Source organism: Filicampus tigris, chromosome 8 (genome assembly GCF_054856515.1).
Source record: "Filicampus tigris isolate MCC_2025a chromosome 8, RoL_Ftig_1.0, whole genome shotgun sequence".
Taxonomy (NCBI): Eukaryota; Metazoa; Chordata; class Actinopteri; order Syngnathiformes; family Syngnathidae; genus Filicampus; species Filicampus tigris.
The window spans coordinates 4611936-4636694 of record NC_141224.1 but is presented as its reverse complement, the minus strand read 5'-3'; the positions used below and the strand labels follow the sequence as shown (position 1 = coordinate 4636694).

Sequence of the window (24759 nt, the reverse complement as noted above, 5' to 3'; positions counted from 1 at the left end):
CGGTCCGTCTATCGACGGACGGCCATTTTGTAGGTGATAAACGAAAGGCAGCAACCTTAAACAGGAAATTAACCCAAACATTTTTTTTTCAAGAATATGTTCCCAGCAGGCCCACTAGTTGAAACACGGCATTCTGATGAATATTGCGTTTGCGGACCACGAGTTAACCAACTCGTTTTTAGCTGTCTCAGAGGGCGGCCATTTTGTCATTTCTGCCGGTTGAAAATGACATCACAACTGTTCAGGGCTAACGTAACGACCAATCACGGCTCAGCTTCAGAAAACAGGTCAGCCGTGATTGGTCGTAACCTGAGCCCTGGACAGTTGTGATGTCATTTGCAGTCGACAGAAATGACAAAATGGCCGCCCCCAACGATGGCTCGTGGTCGACCACGAGTTGAAACAAGGCCTTCTGATAAATATTACGTTTGTGGAATAAGATTTAATCTGCCCGTTTTTAGCCATCTTTGGGGGCGGCCATTTTGTCATTTCTGTCGACTGCAAATGACATCACAAATGTTCAGGGCTCAGGTTACGACCAATCAAGGCTAAGCTTCAGAAAACAGGTCAGCTATAAATGCAATATTGATCAGATTGCCTTGTTTCAACTAGTGGGCTTGTATAGAACATATTCTTGAAAAAATAGGTTTGGGTAGACTTCCTCTTTTAAGGAGTTGCTTTTTTTTTTTTTTTGCGGTCCCGAGGTAAAAACATCAGGGGTCACCGGGAGGTAGTTCGACATGACTGAGCAAGGGGATGCATGTTTCATCATTGTTTGCACTGTCGAGGCTTATCTCCCTCCGTTAAAAAGCCTGGCGTGTTGGCGTGCACGTTGCAAATGAGATTAGTCCAATTCAAAACTGGAGCTCATTTATTGTGCGCCAACTCCCACTCGCCTCCCCCGCGACTCGACATAGCGCCTTGAGAATTAGCAACGTTTTGGAGTTAGTGCATACATTTTCTCTGCTCTGCCCATTCAGTGTTGTTTTGATTTTTCAGAGTGTGTTCGAAAGCAACAGGGCAGTCGCTTATTTGTGTTTCGGGGGGTGTTATTAAAAACTGGTGGATGTGCGTAATGTGATGGCTCTGCATGTTTTGCGCGGCCTTGACGGCGTGGCGGGATCAAGGCGCTTTTTGGTTTCTCGCCTTCTTTTGTTCTGTGGATTCCAGAGTGATGACTCACATTTCGTTTACTCTTCCATATGCTGGGAATGTGGCCACCAAGGATTCAGACACTTTGGGGAAGTTTTGCTGAAGTGTGCCGTCTTTTTATTTATTTATTTATTTATTTTGTCACCTACAAGTTCAGACAATTTAGTCGAAGGCAAGAGGAGGAGGAGGAGAGAGGAGGCACTCATGCATGTTCATTTCATATCTCATCTGGATTATCTTCATGCACCCGCGGAGAGTCACAGAGGCTAGTCCGACCTGCTTGTACCCTGTTCGATACGAATACGAGTAGACACTTACACACTGCCGTTGGCAGGCAAAATAGCCTGGTTTCCACCAAGCGGTATAGGTTGTGTGTTTGGTTCACTTTGATAAAGTGCAGTTTTCTACTTGTTTCCATGGCAAAGGGTCCGGGAATATCAGACACCTTCCACTTTTTAGCACCCGTTTCTCTCTTACTGTATGAGTAATGCAGTAATTCGCTGCCAGTTATTCGTAATAACTCACCTTGCACATGGCATTTAATGACTAGAAATAATCATTTGAAAAAAAAAAAAAAGGCCCCACGGCATGTGCGGTTATGCACAAGCAAATCTAAATCTAATGCAAGTTGTTGCCGGTTGTTGAGGATAACAGCCACTTTGCACAACGTAAAGAAACAACAATTACAGAATTACAAATAATCCGCAGATTAATAAAATTCTTCGGAGTGCTTAACTCATTCACTGCCAGACATTTTTAGACCCTCTTTTACCCTAACATTTGAAAACATTTGAAAAAAAATATAAATAAATTCCTGGGATTGAATGGCTGGACTGTGAAATGACAAATCGTCGCTGTCATGTGAAAAACACATCTCCATTTTTTCCCCCCATTTTCTTCTTTTTACATGAATCATGTTTCCGCGTTAGACATCGCATTAAAGTGAAAATTAAAAAAGTTTCCAAAATTGGGGATAAGTGTTTTTCACAGGACAGCGACGAAATATATATGTCAATGGCAGTGAATGAGTTAATGTACACCTCATGTGATTATGCTAGCTATTCATGATAGCAGCCCTTGTACAGTTGTCAATGGCAGTGAATGAGTTAATGTACACCTCATGTGATTATGCTAGCTATTCATGCTAGCTATTCATGATAGCAGCCCTTGTACAGTTGTCAATGGCAGTGAATGAGTTAATGTACACCTCGTGATTATGCTAGCTATTCATGCTAGCTATTCATGATAGCAGCCCTTGTACAGTTGTCAATGGCAGTGAATGAGTTAATGTACACCTCATGTGATTATGCTAGCTATTCATGCTAGCTAGTCATGATAGCAGCCCTTGTACAGTTGTCAATGGCAGCGAATGAGTTAATGTACACCTCATGTGATTATGCTAGCTATTCATGCTAGCTATTCATGATAGCAGCCCTTGTACAGTTGTCAATGGCAGCGAATGAGTTAATGTACACCTCATGTGATTATGCTAGCTATTCATGCTAGCTATTCATGATAGCAGCCCTTGTACAGTTGTCAATGGCAGTGAATGAGTTAATGTACACCTCATGTGATTATGCTAGCTATTCATGCTAGCTAGTCATGATAGCAGCCCTTGTACAGTTGTCAATGGCAGCGAATGAGTTAATGTACACCTCATGTGATTATGCTAGCTATTCATGCTAGCTATTCATGATAGCAGCCCTTGTCCAGTAGAAATCGAAATAGAAATAGACAAGGAAATAATCCATAATCCACAATTTGACTCTGTGTAACAATATTTTGATCGTAGTGTATATTTTGATCGTAGTGGAATATAAAAAAAATTATATAAACTTTTGTTGTTTCTACCGTTGTTTTGAATAACAATAGAACACAAATGGCTGTTCATGTTAACCACCACTTTGCACAATAGGAATAAACGGGTACAAATAATCCATAGTGTCAACAAATAGTGCACAACATGCTCGGTTAAGCATGGGCACATACACGCTTGTAATTTAATTGTCATATAATTAAGGCCCTCTTCTTCGTGTCAACATTCTCTGACGTCAGCAGGCAGCCATCCCGCCTCCACATTGCATCTGTATAGAACGAGCTACAAATGGATATCTCGCCTCACCGACGCTTGCCTTATTACTGCACTAATGCGCAGCACGTGCGTCAACGCGGCCCTTTTTGAAAACACGTCGTCCGTCTGAGATGAGACCATTTTCCCCCGTCGTCTGTCTCGCGCTCGTTCGTCCGTGTTGACGTTACAAACTCGTTCTGTTTACCTGGCGCCCTTCTGGACTGTAAATTCCAAACAGCTTTCATACGGTCCACTACGTGCTGCCAGCAAAACCAAGAGAATGGCCCGCCTGTGTGCGTTTTACCGGACGGACGAAAATAGCCGCGGAAAGGTCAGCGCGAGCGTGAGTGACAGAGAAAATGGCTTTTTGGTGTCATTACTCTGTTTTTTTCTATAATTGTGGCGAAGCCTCGGACTAGTAGTGATAGTTAATCAAGTGGATGCTCCATTAGCCTTCGCCCAGAAAAAAATGCATCAATGATAAAAAGCGATTCATATGTGGGATATGCCTGAGTGCTTTATCAGTGCTCATCAATTTGATCTTTTGTGTGCGGAACACTGGTTGCATTTTTTTTAACTCAAACATTTTTTTTTTCAAAAACGTGTTCCCAGCAGGCCTACTGGTGGAAACACGGTATCCTGATTAATTTTGCGTTTGTGGAATATAAATTAAGCAGCAAAATGCACTCATTTTTGGCCATCTCTGGGGGCGGCCATTTTGTCACTTCTGTCGACTGAAAATGACATCACAACTGCTCACAACGACCAATCACGGCTGACCTGCTTTCTGAATCTGAGCCGTGATATTAATCAGAATGACCTGTTTCAACTAGTGGGCTTGCATAGAACATATTCTTGGAAAAAAAAAAAATGTTTGCGTTGTCTTTCTATTTAAGATGTCCAAATTTTGTATGTTTATTGAAATAATCCATACAGTCAAAAATAGTCCATGGCACACGTAAACGTGTAATATTATTATGTGACGACTCACCAATTATTAATCACAACTGCTACCTTGCATAATACACATATAAAAAATAAAAAGCAATCAGTACAGACAACCTGTGCCGACTTGCGAGTTTACTGTCAAACCGAACATCAACCAAAGAGAATTGCATTTTGTACAGTATGTGTACCGCTACTTTAAACGACCACATAGATTTTGTCGGTTTAGCCCTAACGCTAAAAAACAAGCAATGTGTGTGTGTCTTTCTGTATTATACTTCCCCCTAAGTAGCATCGCAAGGGTTTTTGCCAATAGAAATAAATGACGACTTGAAAATAATCCACTGAGTGTAAAAACAGTCCACAGCACACTCAAATCTACACGTCATGATTTACTTCCATTAGGGATACACGATATTGGAAAAACATGCGATATGGTTGTTGACTATAGCGATATCGATATTATTGCGATAAATAATAAGAAAAACAAGCAAGCTCAATGTCTTTTTAGCTAATTCATTGTAATTCCCCTCTATAATGTTCTACTATTGGGTGGCGATTTGATTCTGACGTCAAATTCGGATAAAAGCAGACAATTCCGTCAGAAAATGATTGCCAGGAGTTAGCACTGTAAGCGACATTCCGGCATATTTTAGCGGTGGCAGCGGTCAAAGCAAAAACATGTGCCGGCTTGATTCGTATGTTGCTCGACGAGGACCAATCGGCCGCCTTTTAATCCGCACGGGCCCATCTGGTGTGTGTGAGTGTGCGCGCGTGTGTGAGCGTGTCACACTGCCCTCATTCACAACTCCATATTTCCCTAAATCCTCCCAGCTCGCCGCTTGACGTGGGCCTCCCTCCCTCGCCTTCCTCGCTCTCTCGCCCCCTTGTGACATTTTCATCAAGGCACACTTTTATTGTCTCTTAAGCCGCCCTGCCGCTTTATTACACTTGTCCCCCCTTGACCTCCCTTTTCATCCTCACTAAGAAGGTCGCCGGGGGGGGGGGAATGACTCCCGCGTGTCCCTGGTGATGGTCCGGTGATATCACATTGTGAGTTTTTCACGTTATGTTCACGCACACAGCGGAAAGGTAAAAGGGCGGGAAGTGGAACTGCCTCGCGTTGGCTCCGAAAACAAACATTTGGAAACGGCATTGCGTGTCGGTGTTCCAGAGTCAAAGCAATAACTGATACTCTTGTGTTTTGCGTAGCATAGCATAGCATAGCATAGCATAGCAAAGCATAATAATGAAACTGTTCAAACTGTTGTTTGAGCACTTTACTGCGTCATTTGTTGCGAAAAAAAGAACTCAAAACTATTGATTCCCTAAAAAAAAAAATAGATTTAGTCTACCGTATATTCGGAGTCACCAATATAACACCACACAAGTAACCTGTTGGTCTGTTCTAAAAATAGCTCACCAGTAATGGGACATTATGATTTCACAGGAATATAGGTGGAAGTGGTTATTTGACATTTTTAACTTTAAAAATGTAAACAAATAGAAGTACTAGCGATGGGCGAGTAGTAAGTACCGATAGCATGTATCGTATCGGGCCAATACGACATCGACACTAGCCACCGATACTTAAATGGGAAGTCAATATTGTGTTCTATGTAGCCATACTAGTTTAAGCACGGCATTCTGATTCATGTTGCGTTGGTGGAATTTGAATCATCATCTGCGTCAGAAACAAAGGTTTTGTTCACAATGTTTTCTCATTATGCTACATGAAATGTTATACATCAAAAGTACTGGAGGTATCCGTACTGTGTCGGTGAGTAGTCCGAATGAAAACCAGGTGTATAATAAATAATATATCAATATATGAACAAATAACTTGCATCGAACATCCCTTGATAGAACTTAAGTGTTGACTATTCATATTCATCCGTTTCCTAACTTGTTAAATGACTTGATAATGATTGTGAGAAATCAACATGACCTCGCAGAGATGAACACTGCTTAATCAAAAAACTAAATTAAATTAGTAATTTCACAAGTGTGTATCAAACTGGTAGCCCTTTGCATGAATCAGTGCCAAGAAGTCGTTTCAAAAAGGTTGTTGACCCTTGTTGTATATTAATATTGACGTAGTGTATACATTTTGAGCAGCACGCTGGTTGAGTGACGGTTTCGCATTTCCTCCCCAGTCGCACGACCTGTCCCATACCTGATATTTTCCAGCTGGGAACTCGGTACGTAATGATGAGTGCTTTCCAACGGAGGGTGGGGAGATTAGGAACTGATTCATACGTCAAGGGGGACGGGGGGTTAATAGATCTCGAAGGGGCGGCGGGCGAAGGAGGAGAGGCAATAGCCGCGAGGCTAAGAATGTGGGATTATCCAGATTTAATGGAGGGAATAAAGCATCCCACAGGGTGGCAATCCGCTTTGCGTCCGCCGTACAGATTTCCATCACGATGATGTGCGGCGGGGCCGTCTCGGTCAAGTGGTTCAGGCCTTGGGCGCGCTCGTCGTATATTATGTCCTTTGAATGTCCTGTACAAGTTGCTACTGATGCACGTTATGAAGGGATAGCGTGAAAGCTCAAACACAATTCCTTCTGGGACGCTTTGTGCGATCTCCCAAAAAATTCACACGGAGCCAGGTCAGGTGTGTAGGGCGGTTGCTCAAGCACTGGCCAGGAAGTGTCAGATGCTCAGGGAATTTAAGCAGCCACGAGATGTCCTGCCACAACTCTCAAAAACGTCCATATTGATCATCTGGCCCACAGTGATGCGGAAAACTCGTAGTTTGGCGCTTTGAAATACATCTTTTATGTCCCGGACAGTCCCGGAACTTCACACACCTGGCCAAGTTTCGTCAACTGAGTTTTCCCTTTGCCGTTAGTCATCTTTGGTGGCATCACAAAAAGAAGGAGGGCAAAGAAAAAGCATGTTTCATCCTTTCGATGCTCGCTGAGTCTGAGTGGATCATCTTACTGGAGCTCACAGAGGATCTCTGCCCCCGCCGGCAGAGATGCTGAGTCGCCTGAGAAAACACAGAGCAGGAAGTTTCACTTTTTTCGATTCATGGCCGCCCTCATGTTTCTAATCACTTGTTCAGCAAATGGTTTAGCGGGTTGACGAATGAAAAACTGCTAGCGGACTTTAGCACCTTGTGGCTGCCAGTTTTTTCTTGTAATTGATGCTGCGCACCCGTGAACTTAGATCAGACATCCTAAATTCACCCCGTTAAAAGTGGAGCCAACGAAGCAGCGGGCTACTTTACTACAGTCAAAAAATGTTGTATTTTTTAAAAAGTTATTGTCAAGATATGCACGCATAATTTATCTATGACAAGAAGGTAGAAGCAGGTCAGTTGTTACACATTCATCAACATAATTGTTTTGCCCTACCCCCAAGGCAACAAGGTTGTGATTTTAGGATGGAACTGATTAAAATTAAGATTAGATTTAATTTTATAGCCCTAATTTTTCCAAGAGCTGACATTTAAAAAATGGATTACAACACTCCACTGCTGCAACTGGAAGTATTTTTTTCACATTTCACTGAAATTATTAGTCATAAATAACAGTCGTATTATTGGTTAAAAAGACCACCTGTGAGAATTACTTCATGCATTCCCCCCCAAACAATTATTTTCAAAATAATTCAAAAATATGTTTCAAGCTATATAAATATTGACATTGGGGTGTTTATTTAATTAACACAAGGCATCAATTAAACGTAACTAAACTTGGCCAAATAGTCATTAGGTTTAAATATATTTTTTCCATTTTAAAGAATCAGTTAGTAAATTGGGTCTCTATAGCTGCAGCCCCCAAATTGTTCTAATTAAAAAAAGTTTTAAACATTTTACTATTTTATATAAATATGCCAATATGACATAATCAACAGACCAAATTTGAATATATGCAAGAACTACGATGGCCCTTAAGTCCCAAAACTAGTCCCTCTGTCGATTAAACAAAAAGTAGAATAAAAAAAACAAACAAACAGGCATCAGCATTAATTTTATTTTGCAAAATAAATACTGAATGTTTTAAGTTACCTATTTGCTTTATCTACAGTATTTTAAATAGAAAATTAAAAGTAAATAAAAATTATTTCTTGGTGCTCTGTAGCTCCCTCCAGTGGTGCAAGGTGACAAAGACATGTTCAGAAGCTAAAGACATTCAAAACCCTACCGTAACTTTTCACGTACGTTATGGACGTAACGTAATGTCGAAATGGACATTGGACTAGGTTGTGGACAATCCTGGGTTGCCATAACAACAATACAACCATCTACTCTTTATTACAAGCCACTTTTTAAGGTCATATTCCAACATTATGCTGAAGTAAATATTTTTGGTCATTTTCACAGTGTTGTTGTTCCTCGGTGGATTAATGCGTGCGGCCATCGATCAGTGACGACAGGCCTCTCTCGTCCTTCCGCCCGCGACGACTTTCACGTGCAAACCAACCTGACAAAGGGCGGTTACGCAACGCGACGCCCACTTGATGAACGCCGTGCCGCGTGTTAATAAGCCAAAGCAGCCCGCTGACCTTTTTTTTTTCTAAATGTACCCGAGTCAATATGTGACACTACTTTGTCTGACTGGAGGCCGTTTTGTCCGATTGAGCCTGTGTGTGTAATCTGTGCGGGTGGGAGTGTGAGTTTAGCATGTTTTACACCCGGAGGCATCAACAGTCAGGATGATTACATGTTGTTAAAGGCAGGGATTCCCAAACTACTAGGTGTAAATAAAAGAGTTTTTTTTATGAAAATAAACAGGAAATATTCTCAAACTAAATATTGTCTGCATTAAAACGAGAAATGGAAAGTGCAACATTCGTAGCTTGTCTTCTTTTTAGCAAACCAAGTGCAACAATAACGGTATGTATGAATAGTCTGATTATTAAGATATGAACACACCATTATAATTATATTATAATATAATTTGCTCGAGCCAAAGGATGAAATGCACCATGTTTGTTGACAAAGTTGACTTTACACTAGACGGATACCTTTTTGGCTACAGTTCTCCTAAAAGTCCAATATTTGGCACAATTAATACAAAATAAGCAAACAAATTAAAAAAATAAAATAAATAAATAAATAAATATATATATATATATATATATATATAAATAAATATATATATATATATATATATATATATATATATATATATATATATATATATATATATATATATAAGCAACCCGACTTTGGAGCTTTGTGAGATTTGCAGACTGACAGATTTTTTGCTTTGACTTGCGATCGCAAACAATGGCTTCTAAGTTGCTTCCCAAGTTGAGTTTTTAAAAGTAAGTTACTTTATGAACCATCTTTCCAAGTGCGTATGCCTACACCCGATTTGACAATTTGATGTCAACATTTAGGAAATGAATTCCCAATCAATCTAAGTAGACATTTCAGAAGGAACTACCGTGGGTCAAAAGTGGCTGCATCCTGATGTTGTTGTTAGCAAAACTATATAGAGATCAGTAGGTAATCTGCATTCCCCGCGCTTGCTAAACGCGCCGTTTGCCCTTGAAAACCACTGAAGGATTTACGATGTTCCACCGTGTTCCGACTCGTTTTCCACTCCCTCGACAAAGCTTCGACTACCAAAACAAATTCGCGTCCCGCCGCCTCGCAAACAAGGAGCCGCGCGAGCGCGTCCGCCAATTACCGCTTATCGCCGACGCCCCTCCATTTTGTCACCTGGAAAGTGTGCGTTATTAAAATGAGCTCAGCGTTTTCAGCACCAAACAGCTGCTCGGGGAGGAAGGTGCCGAATAAATTTCCCAGGTGTCTCCGTGTTTCCCCATGCACAGCGACCAGGCCTCCCCTCGCCAATCCTCGGCACTCTCCTAATTAGCGGCCTCTATAATTAGCTTTGTTTTACTTTCCCAAAATGTTTTTCTAAGCCTTTTTCTCTGTTGGAAATGATTTTGACCTGGATGTGAGTGCTCATCCAACACAGGTGAACAAAGTTTTCAGCCGGAACAAATTGGGAATCCTTTGGCCGCCAGACTCATTATCGGCTCTTCCTCTCTTTACACTCCATGTCAAGGGAACGCTCCGTCACCTGAAGAAATTCCGCTAATCTCCTCCTGAAGGGGGTTTCCTCCTTTAATTACCAATCTAGTCAGTCGGCATGAATTCCTGTCCTTTAATAATAACGTGTCAATATCGCGGGGAGCCGCGACTGAGCTATTGTCTTGATAAGTCTTATCTTGACTGCTACCAAGAACAATGGAGCTTTATTTTACTTGCCAAAAAGTGAGCTTCACCTTTTGGAAATTGCACCTGCAAAGAAAAGTTGGCTGTCCTCACCCAGGGAGAAAAAGTCGACCAATGTAACGAGCTAAACTGTTGTTTTGCAACACTGCGGTCTTTATCGGAGTATTATATATTGAAGATAAAAATTGAATTCAATTTCAACTTCTTAACTCTTTCACTGCCATTGACGTATTTATTTGTCTTTTCACAGTCCAGCCATTCAATCCCAGGGATTTATTTCGATTTTTTCCAAATGTTATCAAACCTTAGAGTAAAGGCGGGTCTGAAAATGTCTGGCAGTGAACGAGTTAAATGTGCAGCAAGACCTTCTCAACCTTTGTTTTGGCTACATAAACGTGACCTGAATATGAACGTGAGCTACGGTGGCCCTCATTGTCCAAATTTGGTCCCTAAATTCACATCCAGCTATTTTCTGAACTATATTGTACGTGTATATATGACACTAAAACATGAAACTAGCTTATTAAAGCGTGATAAGTTAACAGACTTTGGTTCAGGCCACTGGCGGAGTCATTGTGTGACTAGCGTCATAACTACCCTTCTATAATACTGCCAGTAGTAAATGTAGTTTAGTTGATAAAACCTTTTTTTTTTCAAATTTGATTTTTATGAATATGCTAATTTGACTGCCCATTTGTTTTGATTACATGGATTTACACAAGAAAGAACTAAGGTGGCCCAAAAGGTACAAAATTGCCTGGTTATGAACCACCAGACATGAATCACAAATGTGTCTTGAAATAAAAAAAATAAAAATTTTTAAAAAAGAACAAACAAAACGTGTTACTTGTGTGACCATAACAAACCCGGCTACGCAACCCTCGACTCGTGAGGTGAAACTTTTCTGCAGTGCGTTTTTCGACAATACAAAGTCATCATCTTGACCTTGTCGGACCACCTTCCTGTGTTTTTTTTTTTGTGAGAGGATTTTGGGAGCGCATTAACATCACAGTGTGTACACACGACAGGGTGGCGTTGTGATGAATGGACCCCGTGTGCTTTGGATGGCAATAACGAGCACAAAAAGCAGCCCGCTGACCTTATTCGTTGCACCGCTGAGGGTTCCTAATGAACATCTGACGCTCGCGACGTTTTTTTCCCCGCGCCATCTCACGCGGCGACGGAATGGATTGCTCGCGCGCTTTTGTGTTCTGTTGAGTCTTGAAGATGCTTGTCGTCCTTGGTTTGCCGCCCTGACTGATGAGGGCGGATAGAACGCGGCGTCTGGGGGGCAGCGGGGGCCAAGAACCAATGCGGTCCGTAATGGGTTCAGCCCGGTGGGCGGGCTGTGTTTTGGCACGCTACAATAACGTCACCTGTGTCACAGGATGGGATTGAAAAAAAAAGCCTCGGATTCAGTTGTGTGTGGTTGTAATAGATGGACGTCAAGGTAGAAGGCCGTGCGCATTTAGCTAGGGGGGGGGGGGGGGGGGGGGGAATCGATACGGTGATTGAATGACTGACTGTCATCTGGGCCCGACCATCCCGAAGGTGGAATCGCCGGGGCGGTAAAAAGCAGCGTGCCGTCGCGGGTCGTAAATCCCGAGCACTCTACTCCGCATTGACTGCGTGTTTTTGATATGCAAAGAACGCTGACATCCGGCTTCCGATGCCTTTAAAGTCAGTATGGCTTTGAGAAATCTGTCCTCTAAAAGCTTGCAAAATCGCGGCATTGTCCCAGGGGAAAGAGTATCCACGATTGGATGACTGGGGTGGAGGACGCGTGTCGTCGCAGGTTATGAATCCCAGCGGGGCCGCTCGACGGGCAAAGATGGCGGGGCCGTGGGGGTTGTGTCCGATGTTGTTTGCGGAAGAGCTGCAATCAGATCTCTCTTAATCCACTCACTGTACGCTCGAATAGGGAGCCCTCCGTCTCACAGTCTCTCTCGCTGGTGTGGTTACCGCGGCAACCTCTTCCTGTAGCTTTCCATAGATCATGCCGTGTCTGTCAGCTATGACTGGAGGGGTCGCGTGGGGGGAGGGGGTGGTCGGCGGGATTGGGAGCCGTCCCACGCAGAGGTCATCATATTTTGCTGACATTTCCCGGCCAGTGGTGGCCACATCTCATTTTTGTCATCTTAAAGGTGCAGTGTACACTAGAAAGTGCTCATTTTATATCAAATAAGTATATAATACAAGTCAAACCAGAGGTGAGCACTCCGTTACTGACAGACGCCCGTTTTGCTGCCGTTAGATGGTAGATGGGAAACTTAAAAAAAAATAAAATAAAATAACGGACTAAAAAGACGGACTAAGCACAAATGGAAGTGGATTATCATCCGTCGGTGCGATCATGAGAGAGGTATTTTGCAGCTCCACACTCCCATTTCAGAAGTTGTTTGCCAGCCGCTTAAAGACAGACGAAGACGACTGTGTAGAAGAAAAAAAAACAAGTTATTGTCATGGCAACTTTATTTCGGTTTGCACAAGGACTAGGAAGCATTTTAATCCACCAAGGTTGTACCACTGCGACACGGGATTCTGGTTAAGGTAAGCAAAACTTCAAAGTAAACCTTTTTAAGAGTTAAAGGCTCCCGTTTAACCGTTCAATAGATTGACAAATAAGTATAGGCTGCGTAAAATGGCAAACGCGCGTGCGTGTGAAGCTGTTTGAGCAGCAAGCCGTCACATTATGATGTAGATCGTGCACTCCATTTACCATTTTAATCGAATCGGTTCAGATAATGTGTGGATGGATGGATTTTTCATCTGTTCATCTGTTTTTTTTTTTTTTTTTTCTTTCTTTCGGATTGACGTTTACCGACGGAAGCGCGGCGAAAATAACACGGCGGACTGTCCAACGGACGATTACGGTTCGGTTCGGCTTGGAAAAAAAATGACGGACTGACGGACGGGTGCCCAGGCCGCCTAGTAAAACGTCCACCTCTGCGAACCTCATATACTAGACAGATAGCTTTTCCTGATTGTGTGTACTAGGCAGTTGGACCATGCTAATTGATGAAAAAATATGACTGACTCATCACATCTAAACCGGGCATGTATCTGGTTTTATTCTAGAAAGGCACACAAAAGCTATTAGCAATAACCGTATTATTTTCCTGCCATTATAGACCAAATGTTATTTTATAAGCCGCTGAGGCACTCTGGCTTCTTTCCTCTTTTATGAGCACCTAGCAGGCGATCTACAGTGACCGAGGTGACCCTCCCCACCCACCCCTCCGTGTCCCTCAGTGGCAGCGGGATCCGTTTACGCCTTCGGGAACCCTTCAGCGTGTCGCCTCCCACCGGCCATAAAAGGCAAACATACGTGTGCGCCCGAGGGCACGGCGACGAGCACTAAAGGGATGAAATGTGTTGCGCGTGCAGGACATTTACTTGGCTGCGTTTACGACACGAAAGGGACGACGGTTTGCGCGCCTGGGCTGTTTGCTAATCACAGCGGAGGATGGAAGCGCTCGCGCCGTACATGTGCATGCGAGGGTCTTTAAAACGACGTTGCCCGCCACTAAACTGTCACATTTGCCTTTATGGATAACCCACAACACGCCATCTTTCTTCCTGCAGTCAGGGCCCAACACGCCAGGAATGCTGCTCGGTAATCACTGCATATTTTTAATATGCAAACTCGCGCTGCCGCATGCCTTTAAAAGTCAGTACGGGGGCGCAGAGGGTGTGTGGGTGTGTTGCTTTAATGAAGTCAAGTATAAACTGGATTGATTTTGTCGATTATTTGTTGTGTTCTGTTTATTTCTGTCGCGCAAGGTGGGCTGTTGTCATGAATTTCTGGAGATTATAGCGTGAATCCTATGAAACGTACATTTCGTATGCGCCTGTATGTGACTTCACTTATTTGACGGTGGATTATTTCTTGTCGTGCTGCTGTCATGAATAACTCTCAAGGAACAATCGCATTACAGTAATTTAACCCAAATAATCTGGTTACAAAAAAAAGTTTGAAGTAAACACTCTGCCTCAAAGCTTTGTGGTGATCATTTTTCCATACGGACTAATGTCGTCACGTGGAGGAATAAATTGGCCCGATTGGCGGCAACACAGAAGAAAAGAGTCCCCTAAAATAATGTCCAAAGTTTAGGATCATTTCACAGTTGGAAGATTAAGAGCAATGGGTACCACAACAGCACATTTTCTGATCACCTACCTGCTCGTTAGAACGTATCGTAATATCCCCCGTCAGGGATAGACAGCTGCCGGTGCGTTATGAAAACCAACACATAATAAGCACATTTAATCACAAGCTATCGCTAGCTGCAGCTCACGATAATTAATTAATTAACAGCCAGCCAATTCTACACTAAGGGGTGACCTTTTTTCGGGAAGTCAGAGAGTCAACTTTATCTTTAATCACAGGATTGGGATGGTACAGTATAAAAAGTTCACGGGGGCAGACGGGAGTAGCTGACCTCCAAAATGGGAGCAGTACAGAAGTGGGAGTCATTTTCACCGGGATCTGACAGGATTTTTTAATTTTTGGGACTACTGTCCTCATTTCATTTGAGTACTCGAATAATCGATGATATAATCGATAAAATACATGATTTGTAAAATATTCAATAGCTCCTGCCATTGTTAGCATCATTTCCATCCATCACTCCCAATAACGTGCGACGGCATTAGCATGCAGTCACGTTTAAGCGAGCGCTCGTTCATGCGTTAGCTCAATGCTAAGTGAAATCATGGCCCGCGGTATTCGAGAACTGGCATAGTTGCGCTAGTTCATTGTTAGCCAGTTGAAAGTTAAGTTAAAGAAAGAGTTTTGGAATAAATCCATTCCCGTCGTACTTAGAATAAGCCTCCGCCGTCTGTTTTGTGCGCTAAATGGGCCCTTACAAACACCGAAACGTTGCGAGGGATCACATTTTCTTCCTCATGTTTTGTGATGTTTATTTCTCATTCCACTGCAGAGTTTTCCTGTCGTCGGTTGAGGTTGAGGACGGAGCCTCTGTCATTATCTCGCCAAGGACACCTCTGCAGTGTGAAAAATGCTTCTTGAATTGGAGATGTTTTATTTTTTCATCTCTGTGTTTGTGCAAGTTTCTTAAGTAGCACCCAACAACTTCTCTGTCTCACTTTTATATAAAGCATCTGAAGGATTCTCGCCGAGGGCACGCAGGCACATAGAATGGAACATTGGACGGATAAATCAACAGAGAAATGTGCTGCGAAAAGCGTTCGTCACCCGCGTGGCAAAAGTCTCATTCACTTTGTGTTGTTAGGACTGGAACGAAACATCCGCCTGGAATCAAACTACGAGTGTATGAGAATGTTTCGCTAACTGTGGAATTTTAATGCTATCAAAAAAGGCTTTGTATCCTGCAGGTTGTTAAGCTTTATTTGTGCTAACCAAACGGCTACGTTTGGTTAGCACGTTTAGACTACTATAAAGGAGACGTATCATTTTTTTTTTCACAATTTAAAACGGTTCCCAAAGTTTCTTGATAAAAGGTGTTTGACATTCTTCGAATTTTCCTCAAAATACACCCCAAAAAATAATTACAGTTCACTTGCGTAGCATTCACTCACAGTATACTGTAGTTCCAATCACACTATTTTTGGGGGGTGGGGCTGCCTCATGCAAATTCTGAGAGTGCTTTTTTTTTTTTTTACTGATGACCGGATGTTTTGACAAAGAGAGTGGTTCAAACTTTGATGATTTGAAGGTTTCTCAAGAAACCGCCCATTTCGTCCCAAAATGTGGCGAATGTCTGTCACGTGAAAAAGCCTCAAGGACCTGTGCCGGAATTTGAACAGGAAGAAAGCAATTTGCTTTGAAGGAGCCATTTTATAATCATTTCAGGGCTCGTACATTGACAAACCCCACCTAGGAAATTCCCCCACATGAGCCCCAAACGTAAGCGGGTATCTTACGACAGATGGGTGACACAATGGTTACTTAACAGGGGAGGGTGGCGTACAGATGTTTGAGCCACAAACCAAAGAGGTTTAAATGCCATCAGCTAAAAACAACACAGCACATCACAAGGCCTAGGGGCTAAAAACGCCCTATCGATCAGGTCTGGATTAGGCCGGGATTTTCAGACGCGATCAATACGCGGTCAGTGAGATGCGCCGTATCTGCGAGCGCGTGGCCCGCCATGTTTCCTATCGACCCACGATGGTATCTGATAAACGGGGGACGCCCCGGCACGCCTTGGGAAGCCAAATAACATCGGAAGTGTCTCCAACTGGTGAGTTTAAGCACTGATGATACTTTACATATTGATTAGGGGAAGAAAAACATGGGTGTACAGGAATTGTGATTCACAAAGGAGTTTCCCTGAATCAATGGGAGTATAAACATTTTAATATACTGGAATAGGGCTGCACAATATATCGGAGAAAAAAACCTGATCGCGATAATGGCGCATGCAATATGCATATCACAAAGACATGCAATAATTTTCTTATGGAATTGTCTGCATTTATCTGAATTTGACCAGTCAGATTCAAATGTAAATGTGAATTGTTGGACATTTTCTAGGGGAATTACAATTAATTAGGTAAGGACACATTGAGCTTGCTTAATTTGCAGCATGAAAAAAGTCATTCTTTCATTAGATAATAAAAATGTAATTTCTTTAGGTACATGTCAAATATCGCAATAATATCGATATCGCTTATAGTCAATATCCGTATCACATATCGCATGTTTTCCAATATCGTGCAGGCCTATACCGGAAGTAATTGGAATTTTTCAAATGGGGAATTTAATGTGGTGACCCTGACAGGAATAAGCAGAAAGTCTGGAAAGGGTCATTTGGGGGCCATAAATCACCAGAATGAATCGGGATAAAATGCGAGTATAAGAATGCAAGAAAATGCAATAATGAATTTAACTCTTCTTGTATTTGTTAGCTACATGGAAAATTCGATGTGTTCGAAGCCGCAAGTGTACCTAATAGTGAGTGTAACATCGTAACTACGTAATGTATAGCGCCCATTTACATGCATGACCCTTGGGAACATGCTACAGTTCATGCGAACAGAGCCAGGGCTTAAATCTCAAGCAATGCATTCATCTGCCTGGAAGATGGATAACACTTTGGCCTCCATTTGCCCGAATGCTTCATTCTTTCTCACTCACTCTGTACTGTGGCATCCTTTAGGCCTGATCACAATCGGCGCATCGATGATGACAATTTTTTTCCCAGGCCTTATCTGCATTTTGCAGGAATACAACGCTGAGAAGAAAGGATGACGGATGTGTCCAATATGAGAATTGACAATTTTCCAGTGTGAGAAGAAGAAGGCGACGGTGGGGTGTCGCTGACTACAAGCTTTTAAGCTTGAGTCACTGAAACTATGCGATGCGGCCATACTGACCTCAAACTCAACATGAGGACTATGTATTAGGGATTGTCGTTTTCAAAAGCTTTACTAAATAAGCCATGGGAAAAATTAGTGATCAGTAATTCCGGCTCAGGATGAATGTATGCCTGGATTACCAGTTAGTCCTGGTACAACTCAGAAGGATTTTTCAAATCTTAAAAGATTATCTGTGACGAACCCCGCACATAAAGATAAAAAAGAAGGGGAATTTAACAGTTTTACAGTTCAATCATGACTCGGGGTAGTCGGCTTTCTCCACACACACACACACGGAGTAGTTGCCGTCTCCGTCGGCTTTTGCCGTGTGTTCTTCGGTCATTTTCCCGTCCGACGTGCCGACTTCTAGGCCTACACAACATTTGGCCACTGCGGCCGATGGCGGATTGGTGTGTAGAGGCCTTAAGGATCGATAGTCAGCTGGGATGAGCCCCAGATGAATTCCCACTCTCGACCCCCATCTGGATGACATCATCCAAGGGCATACTTGTCTAAAAGTCATCGTGGATGGGTTCCAAGTCGTTAATAGACCCTAAATGACATAAGAGGGACAAATGATGGCGATCCTGGCGATCCTTACCTACTCCAAACTTTTACAAACTCCTAACAGAAGAGTGGAAGCTCCAACTTTTTCTCAGTATTTTCTTCCATTTTGACCCCTGATAGCTGTTTTGTTATTTATAGTATCAGGCTCACCGAGGAAATCGACCAACGGAAGATTAAACAAGGGAGAAGGAAATTGTAGCTGAGTTGGGATTGTCAGGGGAATCCCAAGGGAAAAGGAAATACGGACAAGTGCAATGAGAATAAAAAGGTACAGGAAGCAGGACAAAGCGAAAACACTCAAACGGTAGTCGCGTCAAAACAGGAATGGCAGACCCCTCTGCTCGTCTCTGTGGATCTTCTCTAATGGCGTTGCCTGAGAAAGCAAGAGCTTGCAATCTCTAACTCATTCGGCGGTGCTCCCAGGATGCATTTTAAGGGCTAAAATGGATTGAATCTCAGGCAACGGGAAGCTTTTCCTAGACGCCGAACGGATTTAGCGTCTGCTTGGGGAACTGGGCAGCAAAATGCAATGGATGTCCTGTGCTGTAAAAGTTGCGATTCTTTTACTGTCGTCATTTAAAATCGCATTAGTTGTTGTCTTCTATTGTTGGTGCAATTTGCCTGGTATGATGATCTTCCACCAAAGAATTGATTAACAGCGCCATCCTCAAAAACGGAGGTAAATTTTCAGCATCAGGCAAATCGAATTAGCAGCCAATCAAATAGTCCCTTGGTCTGTCCGGAATGGTGATGCCATTCAAACCCAGGATTAGAAATAAGACACGCCACTGTTGCCTTGACTTTTGGGTTCAAACGTAACTCGATGGATGTTCGCTGATCTCAAGAATCAGTTAATACAACGTCTAGTCCCAGAGTCCCTGGTGGCATCTATTGCTGGCAGATAGAGGGTACAACAGAGGTCAGACGTGGTTGGGATCTTCACAGAGAGGAAAGACTCAGCTTTGGTGATTTCGTGAGTATGATTGATTACATGATCAAATTACTCTGGAGCCCCTTCCAGACTCCCTTCTCTGCAATTCGGCTCGTTAAAGATGTAACGGGCAGCATGGTGTATGAGTAGTTCGCACATCTGCTTCACAGTTCTGAGATTCAGGGCTCGAGTTACGGTTCCGGTCATGTTTCATGGGTTAGGGTCAGAATGCAGCGATTCCGATCTTCACCCAGCCTAGCTGCCTAGTCATGGGTGGAGAAACTGTGTGTTTTGGGGGGCGGTATTACGTAAATCGGCCACCCTTTTCTGTCATAATTCGGTAAACTTCAGAACAATTAGCTTACGGACGTTTTCAGAAATGGCAAAAGATGATACCTGGATCTGGAATTTCACACTTGATGGATGCACAGACTCTCCAAAAATCCATTTATTTGTATACAAGCTATTAAAGTTTTCCAGACTGAAATCAACCGCCGCATATTCACAGTCTGGCGTTCACCTACTCCTGCACCTCTTTTTGGAACCGCTCCGTTCGCACCGTCATATGGCATCTTGGTGCCAAGGGAACTACTTAAGTTGAAAAGAGAAAGAGAGCTTCATAGCTAATTATAAATCTTTTGTGGGGGTAGCGGGTATAGCGGAATAGCGACCGCTCGTTGTATGATCACATCGTCTAATATTGTGGCGATCTTCTCATTAGAAAAATAAATACAAATAATTATGCTGGCATCGTTGTTAACGAGTTTGTCGAGAGCAAACTGACGGTGTTAGTGTAATCAAGATGGTGTTGCTTGTGATTGACTCTGCTTCACTCTGTGCAAACTTTGTCGACAAACAAGCGAGGTGAGTCCATTGCCTGAACATCAAAAAAAAAAAAAAAAAAAAAAAAGGGCTCTTTTCCCCGACTTTGGACTTGGCGAGTTTCATTAAAGTGACGGAACGGTGCTGTCAAACAGCCGCGACAGGATGACTGATGTCCTCTGCCGCCTCAAATGTGAGAAAAAGGAAATTTAAGGAAACTTTCCTACACCTGCGTCCACACAGCTCAGCAAAAAAAAGCAAAGAAACAATGTAATGTTGTGGTTTTATATTCATGCCGTCTGAAGGTGATAATAAATGTATGACGAAGGGTTCCTCCAGGAGAATAGTTCTGCTTATCTGTGCATGCAACAACCCCATTCTTGAATTCGACTTTAGATATTTTTTCTGGTTGTTTTTATACTTCAAGCAAAGTATAAGTAGTATAGTTCACTTCTGCAGTATTTTTGCTTTTCTTACGAGCAGATGTTAGCAAATGAGGGATGGGATTTCTTTTTTTCACGGCGTTGGATATTCCGCAATAGTTTCAGCAAGTCAGAGGCACAAGCTGAGCCAGGGAGGGCTGATTGTATTTCACATATCATTAAACACCAAGTCATACTGACAGTACAAATATGATAGAAAGTGTTTTTTTTCCCCCAAAATTGCAAACCCCGTTTAAGTACATTTCAGTATGTAGATTATGTATTTATTTATTTATTACATTTACTTTAAGTAAGGGAGTCTTTTTTTTGCGGAAGTATCTCTCTCGCTCTCTCTCTCTATACACATATATATCCATCCATTATCTATACCGCTTATCCTCACAAGGGTCGCGGGTGTGCTGCAGCCTATCCCAACTGTCTTCGGGCAGTAGGCGGGGGACACCCTGAATTGGTTCCCAGCCAATCGCAGGGCACACAAAGACAAACATCCGCACCCACAATCACACATAGGGGCAATTTAGAGTGTCCAATTAACCTACCAAGCATGTTTTTGGAATGTGGGAGGAAACCGGAGTACCCGGTGAAAACCCACGCAGGCACGGGGAGAACATGCAAACTCCACACAGGGAGGTCATTTTATATATATATGTGTATATATATATATATATATATATATATATATATATATATATATATATATATATATATGAGCAGTGGGCAGCAACGAGTGAGCACATTGCTTCGGGATACCACGTAATTGCTCTGAGCGTGTTTGAAAGTCCGAAAGGGGCCAAAAGGTGCGATAAGATTTGGACTGTCGAGTTTACTGCGGTGGGGTGCTGAGTCAGAAAGGCCATCAGAGACCCTGTTGTAGTTTGATCAGGTAGGAAATAGCAGGTCGGGTCCTGTCCGGGGCTGGACAGGCCAACTGGGGGTGGGTAAGTTCGTAGCGGTTATAGTTGGACGAAGCTGATTGTTTCCTTCCAGCAGCGCTATTTTGACAGTACCGCAGCGTGATTTATGGTCTCAGCATCCCCCCCTTGGATAAAAGTGTCGGGGGGGGGGGGTGCTCTGCCTGGCTTGAAGCAAACATAACAGGCGCATTATAGAATGTTCCGGTGAGTGTCAAGAGGTGTTATGAGGGTTTTATAAATATTCATGCAGCTCTCATTGTTGCAGTGGTACAAAATGACCCGGAGTCAACGACTCAATGGAACGCTCATGTCCCTTGTGCCAAGTGATGCCTTGAACCGCTACAAACTGATTGACTGATTTATGTTCTCACTGATTTATATTCTCCTACGGGGATTTTGTCGTTTTATTTTTTCATAAGCGTGTATAGAAAATGGGCAGATGAGGTGAAGAATACATATATGAACATTAAAACGGGAACGTGTGTAAGCTATTTCTTGATTAGAACAAAACAGACAAGAGTCACTGGACGACGTATCCGCTGACTGTCGACCAAGTCGGGCAACCGATCCAATCCTGAGCCACGGACAAACATTCCAGGATTGACTGGCCACCAATCTAGACTCGACTGGCAACCATTCGCGGCTCACTGGTGACCAGTCCAGATAAGCAGTGAAATTGTGATGTCATAAGATTGGCCATTCTAGAATATACCGTTGCCAAAAGGTGATGTCATACTCACAATGGCTCGGTTGCAGACACTTTTTCAGAAGTAGCATCATTAAAAAAGTACTCTTTAAAAAAATTTCACACTTGACCTGGTGTGCAGGCTCTCCAGGGACCCAACTATTTGTATACAAGACATTAGACGAATCCATTTTTCATTATACTGTAAATATATATCCCCTTGACCACTGATAAACTCCCTTCGTTTGGCTGTAAGCAGCCATGATATGCGTTAATTAGTTGTCCAGGAAAATGCACGCCGGAGTACTTGACCTCTCCTGGGAGCGCCCAAGCAAGTGTGTGGGAGCTCAGCTGTCACCATCACGTCGACTTGGACCGTAAACTAGCACAGATTCCCAAACCGATCGCTTTGGTTAATTAGCGCAGAGCAGAGAATGTGAATCATTCGGGGTGTTAGCGCAGCAAAACGCGTGGAATTCATCGAGGCCTGTTATTATTTGATACATTTTCGACATTCTAATCTAACGGGATTGCCCTCGGGAATATTTCACTGTAGAGAGTGTTGCCGTCGGGTAGCTTGACGGCCTCGGGAAAAATAACACTTGGATTGCAGCACCAGCGCGCGGATCGGTGATTCTTTGGGTCACACCGGCGCAGTGAAGTTTTTCAATGTTGAAGGTGCGCCAGGATCAAAAAGTTGGCAAAGTATAAAATGAAGGATTGGCGGACATGACACTTTCCCACCAGAGTGGCTGTGATGTTTCCTAAAAATGGAACTCGGGATACATGCTGACTTTGGCGGAATAGGAGAGGACCGGCGCTGAGATAAATGCGCCCGCCCGCCCGCCGTGTCTCTTCTAACCTTGACTGGAGACCGGCCACGTTTGCGGAATACCAAAAACGTTCTGATGCTGAACTCGGAGCCATTTCTCCTATTTAGAATTCAATGATGGACCAAAATGGAGAGGTACCAGGCAGAACATTTAATTTCCCCAATTTGTCACCGTTCCATCAAAGTAGTTAAGTGTGTGTTCATTTTTAATGATGTTTTGTATACTTCATGTTCAAGATGACTGATTCAATTAAAAACAAAAGTCTGACCTTTTATTTCCTGCTCTGGGATCGATTCCAACAAACTGACAAACAATCCAGAACCGCTGCCGATTCATCCACTGACTAGTGCCGATTTCAGTTTGACCGGCGACCTATCCAGACTGACTGGTGATTATGGTTGGGCATCGATAACCCGTAATCAAGTGGGACCGGGACCGCGATTCCGGTTTTCCTAGAACCGTTCGGATTTTAGAATGTCAGTGTCAGTTTGGATTCCTAGTTAGTGGAAGAAGCACGAACGAAACAGGACGCTCCTCTCGGTCGGCCCCTCTGCTCGCTTCGTGCCGGCAAGCGCGGGGCCCTTCCCGCGGATCTCCACAGCTGCGGCGGCCGCTGGGACCCCGCGGTGGCAGCAGTCGCCCCTCTGAAATATCGGGGACCGGCCCGTGCTGCTTAATTCCCTCCTGAACGAGCATTAATCGTCCTTTGACGTAATTCATTTGCGATTTCGCTTTGACGCGTTGGCCACCGCGATGATTCATTTTAATCACCGGCTCTGTGTTGGCTTATTGATCCGCTGCGGGCACGACCGGCAGCCAATTAGCTTGAGCGCAGTGCTGCCGGGTCACCTCTGTGTTAGGCTGGTAGCGGTGATCCTGACCTGCCCTCAACTTTGTTCTGCTGTACTGCAGTGGGGAGAAGTAACAACGTACGAATACCTTGTTATCGTCTTTTAGTGAACGTTGGCTATCCGTACTTTAGTGGAGTATTCATTTTTCGGATTTGTGCGATATTCCCCATCCGTGGCCTTATTTAAGAGACCTGTTTGACATTTTTGGCTGCGGGAATGATTTGTGACTGGCAATCAATCCAAACTGATTGGCATCCACTGCATACTCATTGGCGACCAATCCATTCTGATCAGTCCTGACTGACTGGCAACCACTCTCGACCAACTGGGGACCAATCCAGACTAACTATCCAGATGGTTTCCAAATTGACTTTTGAGTAATCCAGGCTGCACCTTGACAAAATTGGCGCGTTCCATTTTTTTTCAACTTCTGCAGATGCCGACGCAACATAGATAGCGGGAGGTAAAGTCAACCGCAGTCGATGACGTCTTGTTGTGTTTACAAGGCAGAATGCGTGCCAGCCGGCATTTCTAAGGATGATGCAACGGATTTGGAGAAGCAAAATATTCCCCATCATCAGCTTCATTTACCAGAGTTGTTTGATGTTGTCGGCTCGAATGATAAATGAGGAATATGTGTGCTTCTGGCCTTCAAAAATTCTCTGTCTAATCTAAAAAAAAAAAAACACAATGTTGAAGTGTCAGTTTTCGTAGTTGTCTTTAGCTAAATGAAAATGTTTTTGTTAGCCAGTTCGCCGTGAAAGCAAAGCTATGGGAGTTCATTTTTTTAATTGTATGAAAGCCTGAACCAAGATTAGCTATCTTTTTTTTTTCTTCTCAGTATGAGCATTTTAAGGTAGAAGTTTTCAAAACAGGTACTGTATGTATTTGAACCATTAAAAATCATTTTCACCTTGCATTTTTTTTTTTTTATCTTGAAACTATCATCGCTTCTACCTAAGTGCAGCGCGAGTAGTTTTGCCACCTCTGCTTTAAC

The 24759-nt window shown here is 43.1% G+C and overlaps 1 protein-coding gene across 3 annotated transcripts in view; it reads left to right on the top strand.

Moving 5' to 3' along the window:
• LOC147143121 (mannosyl-oligosaccharide 1,2-alpha-mannosidase IA) overlaps nucleotides 1–24759 on the top strand; it is a 124549-nt gene that overhangs the window by 44839 nt on the left and 54951 nt on the right. The window lies entirely within an intron of this gene.